Raw genomic sequence first — 15,774 nt, 5'->3', positions numbered from 1 at the left:
TAGCGAACCGGGACCAATTCCGCCTTTAGTCCCGGTTGGTGGCACCAACCGGGACCAAAGGCCTTGTGCTGGAACTGGCGCGGTGCGGTGGGATGTTTAGTCCCACCTCGCTAGCCGAGAGGCTTCGACAGTGGTTTATAAACGCAGCTGCGCTGACCACTTCGAGCTCCTCTCAAATGCAGGCTTACGGGCCTATTCTGTCACTATTTGCCTGTGGGCCTACTGGGCCTTCTGCGGGCCTGAATCCTGGCCCATGGATGGGTTTCTAGTCGTATTCAGGTCGTGGTGGCCCAGTAGGTGGCATATTTTTTTCCTCTGTTTTTTTTCTCTTTTGCTTTATTTGTTTTGTTTTGTTTCTACTTACAACAAAAAACTTTTTTATTTTGTTTCTAATTACTTATGTATTTTACTTTAATTATTTTATTTTTATTTATTTTACTGCTGCTATTTTTATTTATTTTACTGCTGCTATTTTTACTTAATTTATTAAGGTTTATTTATTTTAGTTACTATAGTTTATTTTATTTTATTTTATTAAGGTTTATTTATTTTATAAATATAAAAAAATGAACATAGATGCGCTTATAGAGAAAATTAAACCTAAATTCATAGTAAATTTCTATGAAATTTACTGTGAATTTAGGTGAAATTCTCTGTATAAGGGCATCTATTTTCACTTTGAGAGAAGCTCAACAAGGCATAGAGGGACGGGCTTATAAACTGGTGTGAGCGCCCTTCAGTTGGCGAGGTGGGACTAAACACTGGCCGCAACTAGGACAACCCCTTTAGTCCCGGTTTGTGGTATGAACCGGGACTAAAGGGTGGTGGGCCAGGAGCGTGGCCCATTGGTCCCGTTTTGTCCCACCAACCGGGACCAAAGGGTCCGGACGAACCGGGACCAATGCCCCCACGAGGCCCGGCAGGCCCCTGGCCGCACGAACCGGGACCAATGCTCGCATTAGTCCCGGTTCGTGACTGAACCGGGACTAATGTGAATATTGCCCTATGACCAAAGCCCAGTTTTCTACTAGTGGCACGGGAAGAGGGGGCGGCGATGAGATAAATGCTATGGGGAAGCGGAGCGGCCGATTTAGTCCTTGGCTAGTCAACCGCATTTGTGCCACATTCACACCTCCCCGTGCGTTGTTCACACTACCACTTCTGCCACGTCAAAATGCAACTACTCACTAAAAGAATAGCCCGATCGTGCACAACCATGATTTAGGAGTAATGCAACTTCCCTTCAAAAAATTGTGTAATGCAACTGCTCCCTCATTACACAGAACAAAGCATACAGTGGGACAACTGCATTTGTAGGCTTGTTTCATCTGCACGTGTCATGTTTTATATTTGTCCTAAAATATGTTGTAAAACTTTGCAAACAATGGAATGGCAAATGGATGTGACAAAACTTCGACAGCAACCGCGCGGATTCGTCTGCCATATATCCGATGTCCGGTACCAAGGAGGGGAATGTTGATCCACGTGATGCCATGCGTTTCATCTGGACCCATATCATGCACCCCTAGCCAACCGGGCCAAAACATGCGCCGCTAGCCTTCTCGATCCAAACAATGAGCTAGTGTCCACCATGCGTAGAGATGCTCATGTGGACAAGTTTGCTAGCACTACTGAATGACGTCGGATCTCGGTGTGCAATATGTGTAGTCGCGTGTCTCTTTGGCATGCTTGGCATACCGACGGGAAGGACTTGTCGAAGGTCCAACAAACCGCGGTGGTGTCAACGGTGGATGTATGGTGTGGGTCAACCTAGCTAAAGGTGCATGGTTTGGGTGTAGGTGGCTGGGAGGCTAGATGGCTAATGAGTGCGCATGAGTCATCTGTACATTGTCAAGGTTGAACGGTGGTTGTCTACGTGGCCATGCATGCATGGTGTGGGTCCAGTTGGCGTGCGGCACACGGGACGTGCCTTCGTCGCTAGGGCGCACAACTTGCGGCACAGAGTTCTGAAGCAGATGAAGGTGCGGGCCCCGGTCTCCGTCCACAAGACGGAATTGTTCCCTCTCGATGACTAGCACCGGGATGCGTTTTGGTCTCGTTACACACAACCTACATGAAGGCTTATGCGTTCCGCTCTCGATGCTCGACCACACCCACACCGCGAAAGGTCCCAAGAAATTCCGATCCCCCGTGAATTTGCACGGATTATAGCGGCGGCAGACGACACCCGGCATTTTTGCCCTTAACAATGGCTTTGAGGTGGCCCTTTCCATTGGTCGCACATGTCCCATATATGGACCAGAGCTTAGCATGGAACTGTCACCCCGGATCCCTGCTATGATTTCATGTGGCCGCGGTATAGATCCTGAATTTCCGAGGATACTACCCTAGAAATGCGGCGAATGTCCCGAATATGGCACGCGCAGGCTCCGAGAAAGGCCGGGACCTTGCATGTGCTTTTTGGATTGTTCTCCGTTGATCCGAGAGAAAGCATAGACGAAAATGGAGGAACGGGCCCGCATTCACAGCGCAAACCAGACGCGTTACCTCAAGGTAGCTAGATCCAAACCATGCACCCCCCCATTCTAGACCTACGTGGCGCACCACTTAGGCACTAGACCCACACCACTTACACCGGCCCCCAAGGCAACCATTCCCCGTGTAGACTCATTTGTCGCACCCTGCAAAATAGCTTAGCACAATACTTTCACCCCAATTTCCACTACATGCACCACTACACGTAAGTGTCCACAAAAATGGACTATCGCATTATCAACATTTTTTTTTGCCAAAACAAGTAAGTTGTATTTAAATTTCTTGGAAATAACAAGGTTTCTGTTAAATTATAATTTCATTAATTACACATTCTAAGGTGCATTTCTGTCCCTCAAAAAGGGGTGCATTCCTTTTTGTAAACCCACAAAATTCATTCCTTTCCCTCGAAAAAAACGAATCCTTCTTCACCCTCTCACGATCACGTTCACAGTGGCCTCGCCCTATAATCTACGAGTGGTCGATCCAATCTCCCCATGGGGGACAACTTGCATGCACTATCTATCTTGGTTTGTTGCAACTATCTCTCCAAAACGGTTTATTATGGGAAAATCACATTCTTTTATTTTTCCTTCCAGAGATATGTGGCGAAAAAACATGGAACAAAATTGTAGAAGGCATGGTGGGATACGTGCACATGCTGTCTTTTTGTACTACAAATGCACTTGTTGGCAAATTGCATGTGCACGTGTCATGTTTCATTTTCTCTTGAAAATTATGTTGTACACCTTTACATAGACGCTTGAATTATTGTTTTCATATGTTAATAATTCCTAAATATTGAAATTCAGCATGCACATAACACATGTCATCCAAGCTTCGTCAGCGACCGCTTGGATTCGTCTGGTATATGCCCGCTGTCTGGTATCGGGCAGGGGAATGTGGATCCATGCGACCATGCGTTTCATCTGGACCCATGTAATGCACCCCTAGCCAATCGGGCCGACAACATGTGCCGCTAGGCTTCTCGATCCTAACCATGCGCTATTGTCCACCATGGGTAGAGATTCTCATGTGCACAGTTTGCTGGCACTAGTGAATGATGTCGTATCTAGGTGTGCAATATGTGTAGTCGTGTGTTGCTTTGACATACCTGGCATGCCGAGGGAAGGGACTCGTGTGAGAGGTCCAACGAACTGAGGTGGGGTCAATAGTGGATGGATGGTGTGGGTGAACCTGGCAAACGGTGCACGGTTTGAGTGTAATTGGCTAGGTGTGCATGGCTGGGGGTTAGATGGCTAATGAGTGCGCATGCGTCTTGTGTACATTGTCAAGGTTGACCAGTGGGTGTCTACTTGGCCACGCGTGCATGCATGGTGTGCGTCCAGTTGGCGTGCGGCGCACGGGACGGGCCTTGGTTGCTAGGGTCCACATCTTGCGGCACAGAGTTCTGAAGCAGATGAAGGGGCAGGTCCCGCACACCATTCGTAGGCCAGACTCGTTTCCTCTCAATGGACAATGGCTCTCAGGCGGCCCTTTCTCTGCTATGATTTCATGTGGCCGCTTTATAGATTGTGAATTCCCGATGATAATACCCTAGAAAGGCGGCAAATTTCCCGAATATGGCACGCGGGACCCAAGAAAGGCCGTGACCTAGCATCCGCATTTGGATTGTTCTCCGAGACCTAGCATGCGTGTTTGGATTAGTATCACAGATAGTAATGGCGCACCTATAGTGTGCCATTACTATGCCTAGAAGTGCGCCATTACTATGTGACTTAGTAATGGCGCACCACATAGAAGTGCGCCATTACTAACAATTTTTTTCAAAAAAAATTTCAGAATTTTTTTTTTCAACTTTTTTTCTTAATCTCAGGTCAATATGCTTAATCTCAAGTCAAATCGCACTCCGTGGTCAAACTTCCCGGAAGGTCACCCATCCTCACACTACTCCAGCCCCAGCACGCTTAACTTCTCAGTTCTATCCAACCCCAGCACCAGCTCACTTAACAGGCACTCGTTGATATATCTATCATATCAGTCCTTTGTTGATGTTCACGAGTGTGATGAAATTTTGAAAAAATATTTCAAACTTCCTGGTCATATTACGTATCATATTTTGAACATTTTTTCAAAAAAAATCGAAACCAATTTTTTTTCTGTTACCAGTGGCGCACCTAGCAAATGGTGCGTCATTACTAAGTTTGAACTTTTTCCATTTTTCATCCATCTAGATCTTAAAAGCCCCGTATCTTTTATTCTGTTATGTTTTTGGGGATTCTAAAAATCTTCAACGGGGTTCCCCCGGTTGAATTCGGATGTAACATTTCGAGTAGATGATTTTTCATATAAAGTCTTTTTAATCCGAGTTCGTATGCAAAAGTTATGCCCATTTTACTAAATTCTAGAGAGATTTTGCAAATAAAGTCCAAAATCATATTTGTAAATTTTCCCAACAACTAGACCACAAATCACATGGGAAACTTATTTTCTTTTATTTTCTTGACATTTCTATCATTTTTTTTACTGAAAAGGCGGTCCACCGGGGGGGGGTGGGTGCATTTGGTGAAATTTCCGGCCACCTAGAAAGTTAGTAATGGCGCACCTTCACAAAGTGCGCCATTACTATGTGTATGACTTGGTCAAAGTTAGTAATGGCGCACTTTGTATAGGTGTGCCATTACTAAGTTTGACATAGTAATGGCGCACTTTGTATAGGTGTGCCATTACTAAGTTTGCAAAGTGCGCCATTAGTAAGTTTGACCAAGGTTTGACCCAGTCATACACATAGTTATGGCGCACTTTGTAAAGGTGCGCCATTACTATGTCAACTTAGTAATGGCGCACCTATACAAAGTGCGCCATTACTATGTGTCTAACTGGGTCAAACCTTGGTCAAACTTAGTAATGGCACACTTTTCACCTGGTGCGCCATTAGTATTTAGTAATGGCGCACCACAGGTATAGTGCGCCATTAGTGTCCATATTGGCTATAGCTGTTTTTCTAGTAGTGCCGCACTCAATGCGCAAACCGGCCGCGTTACCTCAAGGTAGCTAGATCCAAACCATGCACCCACCCACACCACTTATGACGGCTCCCAGGCCAAGCATTCCCCCCGGGTGGACTCATACTCCCTTCGTCCGGAAATACGTGTCATCAAAATGGATAAAAGAGGATGTATGTAGACGTATTTTAGTTCTACACACATCTCTTTTTATCCATTTTGATGACAAGTATTTTCGGACGGAGGGAGTATGTCGCACACCACAAAATAGAATTAGCACAAGACTTTCACCCTGATTCACGAGGTTACTACCTTGTCCACAAAACGAACTAACCCATAATCAACTTTTTTTGCCAAAACAATTTCGTTATTTTTATAATGGCTTGAAAATAGCAAGGTTTCTGTTAAATAATAATTTCCTTGATTACAATAAGGTCCATTTTTGTCCCTCTCAAAGGGGTGCATTCCATTTCGTAACCACACAAAATTCCTACCTTCCCTCGAAAAAAAGAATTCTTCTCTCATGATCACAATGGCCTCACCCTATAATCTAGGAGTCGATCCAATATGCCCACGATGGCCAAGTTGCACGCAGTAGATATTTTTGGTTGGTTGCAAATTTCTCTCCAAAACGGTTTATTATGAGAAAATCAGCATATATTTTTTTACTTCCAAAGACATGTTGCGGCAAAAGCATAGAACAAAATCGTAGGAGGCACGGTTGGATACGTGCACGTGCTGTCTTTTTCTACTACAACTGGACTTGTTGGCAAATTGCATGTGCACATGTCATGTTTCAATTTATCTTGAAAATTTTGTTGTACACATTTACATAGGCAATTGAATTATTGTTTTCATATCTTAATAATCCATAAATATTGACCACGTGACACATGTGAAAAGCAATCCAAACAATTGAAAAAAATTCCCTGAATATTGAATTTAAGCATGCACCGAGAAATTATCAGTCAGAGAACCAACATCTCTGTCGTACAGATTAAGGTACTTCCACATTAAACCTAATATACAAATTTATAGGATCAACTTAATACATTAACAGCACATAGGGATGAAGCCCAGAAATCCAACGAATAGAGAGAAAAGGAGGAACAAAAGCTTGAAGAAGAAGGATCAGCCAGCAGCAGCGCCATCAGCGTCCTAGCCTCACAACTCCAGGTCTCCAGCCTTGTGAACTGCAGTTTTTTTCTGCGGAACACGAATGGCAAAGTTGCTGTTACAGATTAGGACTTGGAAAAAATTACAGTTATGCTGAAATAGTTATAATGACTAGCAGTTTTGACATGATGGTTACAACAAGCAAACAAAACCAAGCTCACAAGTTGCAACTTACGTTTAACATCAAAGAATTATATTAGCATGACCACTTTAGAGCAAGATTTTACCATGCAACATAAACTTGTCATAGCAACAAAAGGCATGGCATGAAAGTATTGACAACATAATGCAAATAATTTTTAGGAAGCATGGCCATAGGAGTTATATTTTTAGTGGCAACCTTCAAGCAAAGTTGCATAGTTTTATAACAGAAAGGGCTGCTGTTATTGGTAGAGGCACACTGAGGATGGCTAGCCATCGAGGATGACCAGGTGGACCAGGGCCACATGGCTGGGAGCGTTTGTGTGTGTGTGACTGCTGTGGGACCTGGATGTCAGTGGCTTACTCCGAAAACAAAAGGGGGGTTTATAGTTTAGTGGGAACCATCAAGCAAATTCGCAAAGTTTTATAGCTAACAGATTTATACTTGCTGAGATGCACAGAGTAAAATGATGGCATGTTGGAGGCAATAAATAAATTATGCTACATGGCTTGTCATGGCATCTAATTGCACAGAATGCTAGTACAAATCATGGAGAACAAGACATACAACATGAGTATCTCCATAAGAGCTGGTAGCTCTACCAAAAAGCAATCAACAACTCAAAAAAAGATTCAAATATAGTATCAAGCACTTAATAATAGAAAGACACATAACAAATTTTTGGTGTAGAAGTGCAGGTGAAGATCAAATTCTACCACTACAACAGTACAAATTTAGCCTAGGGTTCATATACATCATAATCACTACCACCACAACTATAAGCACAAGCAGTAGGAAGATTAGAAGTGGGGAAGCTTGCTCTAAAAAATGGTACCGCCGCCGTTCAGACGAGGGGAGAGGCGAGGGAAGCGTGGAGAACGGCGGGGAAGCGAGGTTGCCACCACTGTCCTCCTCCTCTTGCGCTTCGAAGTCTCTGGTGACTCCGTTGGAGGCCGCACAATCTGCAACGGCATCTCATGCACGATGGCTTCCTGATCCAGTGGATGCTCTACCCTGGATCTGAACGCCCACCACCTCCGCCTGACCCACGGGTTGGACGAATCAGCCTGCTCCATCGCCCAGAGGAGGATCTCGATCTTGTGGACTGGTTGTGAGGACGGGGGGCAAAGTTTCTTCTTTTCTCTCTTCGTCATTTCCTTCATGGTGGCCATTACCATCGAGCACATTTGCATTGTGTTGTCAAACCAAGAAATGATCCCGGTCAACCTGGCCATCTTGTGCTGGTCGCCGCCAGCGATCTGCTCGATCTCCTGCTCCATCGAGAGGGGGTGGGGGTGGATGTGGATGTGGAAGAGGAGACGAGCAAAGTTGTGGCGACGAGAAGGAGGAGATGGCTGCTGTGGATTTGGAATGCAGGAGAGGGAGGAGATGTCTGCGGTTGTGTAATGGTCATGGAAGAGGAGAGGACCCTGGCGGCAGCGGTTCTGCATTGGATGAGAGGGGCGGCGCGTGATTGTTTTTTTCCTATGACTTTTTTTAGACAATTTTTTCCTATGACTAAAATGCCATAGATTAAAACGGTTCCAAAAAAGCCCAACCACTTTAAAACATTGTATAATAAATATAGATAATTCGTGCCAACCAAAGCCCACAACATGAGATATATAGTACGCTTACAACTTATATAACACCAAGAGAAATATAGATAGATATAGATTTTTTAGCTAAAACCGATAGATAGGTAGATAGATAGATAGATAGATAGATAGATAGATGGCCGCTGCTTCTCCACCAGGGTCCTGCTCCGGGCGCCCTTCACTGCTCCTCCGCGGTGTTGTTGATGGGGTGTGGCAGAGTGTGCATGCGCTCCTCGGTGGGGAAGACGTTGTCGTAGTTCATGAAGATGTTATGGGTGGTGAAAGCTATGAACTCGCAGCCACACCAGAACACACGGCCGGGGAGGTAGAATGCGTTGAAGGGGTTGGTGAAGTGGGCAAGGATAGCAACCACAACCCCATTGTGGATGACCTCCTCGACTAGGTACATCCTTGGAGATCCCCGGGGGAGGTGCCCATAGCCGGCCCCAAGGAAGAAGTCAGTGAAGCCCCTTGCGCCCCTCCACCTTGGCATCGCCCACACATGAAGGGTGCTCTCGACGTACACCCCGGCGGGGTAGAGCATCTCCGGCATGGTGGGGGGAAGCGGTAGGTTGGCACGGTGTACTGCATGGCTGCGGCGGGCTGGTTCTTGGGGCTGTTTGTGGTGAAGAAGAAGAACGGCAGACGCAATATGCAGGTGGGAGAGCATGGGAGATGGATGAAGGGTGTGATAGGAAGAGGAACATGATAGGTGACTTAAATAGCCAGCGTGGCAGTAATGGGGTCAAATGTGAACAAGTTTTCCACCCACCACGGCATCGGGATTGTACACGCGTGGGAAACTGTAGTGTGAATCTAAATGCAAAGTTTAAGTGCTGCCCTATGTGTCGTCCGTCGGGTCAAGCGGGGACGACTCTGCGGCGCGTGCTCCTTCGCGTATGCGCACGCATGCAACGTAGGCTGAAGCGGGCGCATGCATGCAACCGCATACAATGTAGGCTCGCTCGGGCGCATGCAACGGCGGCGGACACCGCTCGGTCCAACGGGTGGGCTTCTTTACACAGCCCAACGATGCACATGCATGCATGGCAGCCCACCCTCGAGCGTAGAAAAAAAAACGGGCGCAGAAAAAAAATGTAAGTATTATATGATTTATCGACGGGAAAGCCCTAGAAAATCCTTACAATGTCAAAAAGGTACGAAACTTGGCAAGGATGCTAGTCATGTTGGTACAAGGTTGTTGGTCCACTTCAAGGATGTCGACAAAAACATGCTTCGAGACGGACCCTTCCCGTCCTACCCGAAAGGCCAGGATGTAAGTCCAATGAGATCAACACTTGATCATGTTGGCCAATGTGGCACTAACCGTCGAAGGAGATAAAGATTGATACTTGTTCATGTGGGCCCATATTTTTTTCATGTTGGCCAACTCAGCAGGTTTTGCCTTAAGATGCCACCTCTTTCTGTAAGCTGCAATTGTTGTTGTTTTGGAATGATGGTTCTCTTTCCTGCAGAACGGGCATCTATAGTGACCGTTACGCCAGTACACAATCTTTGCAGCCATGAGCCACTTGAAGATTTTCTTTTTGAAAGCTTCCCTCAGCTGTAGGTAGTTCTCCCATTCTTCCAAATCTGCAATCTGGTATTAGAAGAAAAAAATCTCATGCCAGCGAATTGTACATTATATCAAAGGCAGGCATAAATGGATTGTTTTTACTTTGTATTGGTTTTCTAAAACTTTGGTTATATGAAAGACAGGCATAAAATGGAATACAAATGATCCATTCATCTAAATTTACAAACCCTAGGACTCATAACCGTACGATTAATAAAAAACGAACAGTACGATTGTCTGTATGAATAGCGAGGAATAACAAGAGTGCAATTTCTAGGGTTTACTTCGAGAAGGCAAATTCTAGGGTTAATCTCTGCAGACACTAACCGATTTGTCATCGTTGGTGCTGTGTTGGAGCAGCTGCGGCTGCGAATCGGCGACGACGACGTCCTTGTCGACCAGTTCCTTCATGGGGTCCACATCCGCCGCACGGAGCGCACCAGCCACGCCCCCTCCTCCGGCAGGTAGGATCATCCTCGCCGGCAAGAATGTGGGCTTTTTGGCGGCGGCGAGTAGTGGGCGGCGACGGTCGTGGTGGATAGGCAGAGGCGATCAAACGCTGGAGGCGGGAGCGAGATTTGGGGAGTGAAAATTCAATTTGTTTGGGAGAGAGAGGTCAAGGTCGCGCACAATTCGCCACTTTTGAAATTTAGGTAGAAACATGCACGTATACGGCATCGTGCACACCGAGAGATTTGCCCGAACCAACCAAGCAAAAGAAAAAGTGCACAATGTTGGTCCACAAACATGGCAACATAAACCGAACACCAAAATAGGGTGTTCAAAAAAAAGAACACCATAATAGGAGGGCCATTTTTTTGTTTTGCGCAATACTACTAAATACTAGACGGGAGAACTACTAGAAAAAAATACTAGAAGGGACAGTTGGCACATTTAATTTCACATGGCATCTAGCTTTTTTGTTCATCGCTAGCTATGTTGTACCCATTAGGTAAAATGGATGGATAATTATTAAACCCTAGCTATTGTCAAGGTTTATCGGTATGTGTGTATGTGGCCAAGTGTGCTTGCACGGTGTGGGTCCAGGTGAGTGTGACGCATGGGATGGGCCTTTGTGGTTAGGGCCCACATCAAGCGGCACCGAATTTTGAGGAAAGTGAAGGAACAAGCCCCGCACACCGTCCGCATGCCGGACTTTTTCCCTCCCATTGGCTAGATCCAACATGAGATATCGCCTCGTTTACACTTAACCCGCGTGAGGGTTTATGCATGCCCCAATCATTGTTTGACCATACCCTTCATGGCTCATATGATGAGACCATGCCAGGCCCCGTGATGCACCGCCTAGGCACAAACTGGACGCGTTACCTCTCGGTAGCTAGATCCAAACCATGCACCCCCACTGTTTAGACCCAAGTGGAGTAGCACCTAGACACATGACCCGCGACACTTATGCCAGCCCCCTAACCATGCATCCCCACTGTGTAGACTCATACGTTGCCATGTGTGCATGCATGTTGTGGTTCCAGTTGAGTGCGATGCACGGGACGGTCCTGGGTTAGTAGGTCTAACATCACGCGGCAACGAGGTTTGAGGCAAATGAAGGAACGGGCCCCGCACTCCCTGCACAGGACGGACGCATTTCCACTCTGTGGCTTCATCCAGCATGGGATATGGCCCCGGTTGCCCACAGTCTATAAGAGGGCCTACGCATGCCGCTCTCGATGTTTTACCACACCCTCTAGGGGTCGTATGATTACACTTGCGCAAGGTCCCGTGAATTTTCGGCCCCTCGCGAATTTGCATGGATTTTAACGACAGCTGACGAGCATCATAGCCTAGGGAACGACGTCGAGGCCACCCCTCCCTTTGGTACCATATGGTGCATATATGGACCAAAGAGCTTAACATGGGGCTTTCATCCCAATCCTTGCTATGATTTCATGTGGCCGTCGTAGATCTTGAACTTTCGAAATGCGGTAAATGTCCCGAATATGGGAGGGAGGGGGGTGGGGGCGAGAAAGGCCACACAATAAACTATCCCCATAATTTATGTTTGTTTTATCTAGCAAGATAAACAAGTTTTTTTAAATAAGGATTTTTAGCATGTTTTAATAAGGATTTTAAAATTTCACATTATAAGGTGCTTAATTTTTCCTAAAACAAAGGTGTTGTAAATGCACAAAGCTCCTCATTGAGCCTCTCACCATCACGTTCACGTTGAACTCACCCTAAAATCAAGGAGAGGTAGATCGAATCTCCCCACGGGGGGCAACCTCCACCTAGTAGCTAAATATGGTTAGTTGAGAATTTCTCCCCAAGTCGTTTTTTGAGGCAAAATCATATTCTTCTTTTTTCCTCCAATATTGTGGCAAAATACATGGCAGAAAAATCATGGGAGCCACGGTGGAACGAGTGCACCTGTTTTTCCCCTCCAAAAGTGCACTAGTTGCCATATTGCATGTGAACGTGTCACCTGTACAAACAATTGAAATGTCGTTTTTATTTTGTTAACAATTACTAAATATTGAATTTCAGCATGCACCTACCCCATGGCGGTTAGGTCAAATTTGTCTTATACAAGCTCCGCCAGCGATCGTGCAGATTCTTGTCCCATGCACGTGCTGCTCCGGGCCTCCGGCGTCTGGTACCGGACAGGGGAATCTGGATGTGATGCAATACAATTCATGTTGACCCATATCATGCACCCTTAGCCAACCAGGCCGACAACATGCACCGCTAGCCACCTTGATCTAGACCATGAGGTAGTGTCCACGATGGGCAAAGATGATCAGCTTTCCTGGCACTAGTGCATGATTCCCAATCTCGGTGTGCAAGACGGGTAGCCATGTGTCGCTTTGACATGCTTGGCATATAGAGGGAGGGACTTGTTGGAGAACTAACGAACCGAGGTGGGGTCAAGGGTGGATGGATGGTGTGGTTCAACTTGGCAAAAGGGGAACGGTTTGAGGCCATTTGAACAATGTATGCCATGGCTATGGTCATGAGCTAGCTCACTTGCCTTACCACGAAATTTTACATAAGGGGACATTGTAAACTTAAAAAAATTGAGTTTTATTTTTGGATATCCTGTTTGTTACATTTATGGCACCGTGTACAACAAATTTGGGGTTATTTTGGAGATGGTCACAAAAATCACTTCATTACAGACGGACCGTTTGGTCTCACTTAAGCGAGTTTTCTAACAAGGTGGTTTTTTTGACCACATCCAAATCACCTGAAATTATGTACACGTGATATCTTTCATTAAAATAGACAGCATATGAAAGTTTTCCATTTTTTTAGAATTTTATATAATTTATAGTGGCTCAGTGAAACTCTGGTACATACCTCTGACGTTACCTTAAGGGGACAGTGTAAACTTCATTATTGTTGAATTTTCTTTGATAATCATGTTTATTACATGTATGTGACAATGTAAAAAAATGGGTGATTTGGAGATGGTCCAATCATAAACATGTGACCATATACAAAAGAAAAAGCCCACCTCTAACAGGAGATTTCAGACCCCACGACCTGCATACGACTAGAAACCCAACCATATGGGCCAGGATGCAGGCCCGTGGGATATTGATTTCTCCTGCTAGTAGGCCCCAACAGGGCATACATGGGACTGGATAGGGAACATGCTATTTCAGTGAGAGAGGCTCATGCAAATGGTCTCTCAGCCGCGTATATAAGTAGGTGCGTGCGCGTCTCGCTTGGCGAGGTGGGACTAAACTCCCACTACCCGTCAGTTGCGCCCGGTGCGTCTCAGCGTTGGGCTGTCCCAGGCGAACCTCACCCGTGTGCTGGACCATGCGTCCGTGTAGATGGTTGGGCTGGCCCATCTTGTATGCATATTCTTTTTTCTAAAACAAAGGTGCTCCTGGGTACCAGCAAGTCTGGCATGAGGATTTCCCTCTGGATGTAAATTGTGCCGTGACCGCCGATTTGGTCGGTCCCCAGTAATAGGAATGCAAGGCGTTCCACGTCAAAAAAAGGTTGTTGTAAACGCACAAAACTCCTTTAGCCTCTCACCATCATGTTCACGTTGAACTCACCCTAAAATCAAGGACAGGTCGATCTAATCTCCCCACGGGGGGCAACCTCCATGGAGTAGCTAAATTTGGTTACTTGAGATTTTCTTCCCATGTCGTTTTTTGAGGGGAAAATACATTTTTCTTTTTTCCTCCAATATTTGTGGCGAAATACATGGAACAAAAATCGTGGGAGGCACGGGGGCTACCTATTTTTCCCCTCCAAATGTGCACTTGTTGCCAAAATGCATGTGAACGTGTCATATTCCACATTTTCCTTATAACATGTTGTACATCTGCACAAACAATTGAATTGTCGTTTTCATTTTGTTATCAATTCCTAAATCTTGAATTTCAGCATGCACCTATCCCATGGCGTCTCATCCAAGCTCCCACATCAACCGCGCAGACTCTTCTACCATGCATGTGTGCTGCTCCGGCGTCCGGTACAAGAGAGGGGAATCTTCATCCAATGTGATTCGATTCATGTCTACCCATAGCATGCACCGCTAGGCAACCGGGCCGATTACATGCACCGCTAGCCGCCTCGATCCAGACAATGGCCAAAGATGCTCAGTTGGACATGTTTGTTGGCACTAGTGCATGATGCTCCAATCTTGGTGTGCAAGACGTGTAGCCGTGTGTCGTTTTAACATGCTTGGCATACCGAGGGAAGGGACTCGTCAGAGATCCAACGAACCGAGGTGGGGTCAAGGGTGGATGGATGGTGTGGGTCAACTTGGCTAAAGGTTTACGGTGGGTGTCTATGTGGCCAAGTGTGCATTCATGGTGTGAATCCAGCTTTGTGTGATGCACTGGACGGGCCTTTTTGGATAGGGCCCACATGAAGCGGCAACGAATTTTGTGGAAAATGATGGAACGGCCCCCGCACTCCGTCTGCATGTCAAACTCGTTCCCTCCATTGGCTAGATCCAGCATGCGATATGGCATGCCTTCCACATAGCCCGCGTTAGGGCTTATGCGTGCCGCTCTCGGTGTTTGACCACACCCTTCATGGGTCATACGACGAGACCACGCTAGGCCCCGTGAAGCACCGCCTAGGCACAAACCGGACGCGTTACCTCTTGGTAGCTATATCCAAAGCACATGCAGACCCGCCGACTAGACCCACATGTGGAGCATCACGTAGACGTTTAGACTCATATGTGGACATGCATCCTCTTGGTAGACATTTAGACTCATGCGTTACCTCTTGGTAGCTAGATCCAAACTGGACTCACACCACTTACGCCAGTCCCCGAACCATGCATCCCTGCCGTTTAGACTCATACGTGGACATGTGTGCATGCATGTTGTGGGTCTAGTTGAGTGCGATGCACGAGACAGGCCTTGGTTACTAGGTCTAACATCACGTGGCATCGAGATTTGGGGCAAATGAAGGAACGGGCCCCGCACTCCTTTCACAGGCCGGACGCATTCTCTCGATGGCTTGATCCGACATGCGATATGGTCCCGTTTGCACACAGCCTATGTGAGGGCCAATGCATGCTGCTCTCGATGTTTTACCACACCCTCTAGGGGTTGTACGATGACACCACGCTAGGTCCGGTGAATTTTTAGCCCCTCACGAATTCGCATTGATTATAACGACAGCAGACGGGCATCATAGCCGTAGAGAACGGCTTCAAGGCCACGCCTCCCGTTGGTAGCATATGGCACATATATGGACCAAAGAGCTTAACATGGGGCACTCATCCCATTCCCTGCTATGATTTCATAGTGGCCGCATAAGATCTTGAACTTTCTGAGGTTACAACCATAGAAATGCGGTAAATGGCCCGAATATGCGAGGGGGGGGGTG

The sequence above is a fragment of the Aegilops tauschii genome, chromosome 7 (assembly GCF_002575655.3).
Source record: "Aegilops tauschii subsp. strangulata cultivar AL8/78 chromosome 7, Aet v6.0, whole genome shotgun sequence".
Lineage (NCBI taxonomy): Eukaryota > Viridiplantae > Streptophyta > Magnoliopsida > Poales > Poaceae > Aegilops > Aegilops tauschii.
Note: the sequence above shows the minus strand (reverse complement) of the source record.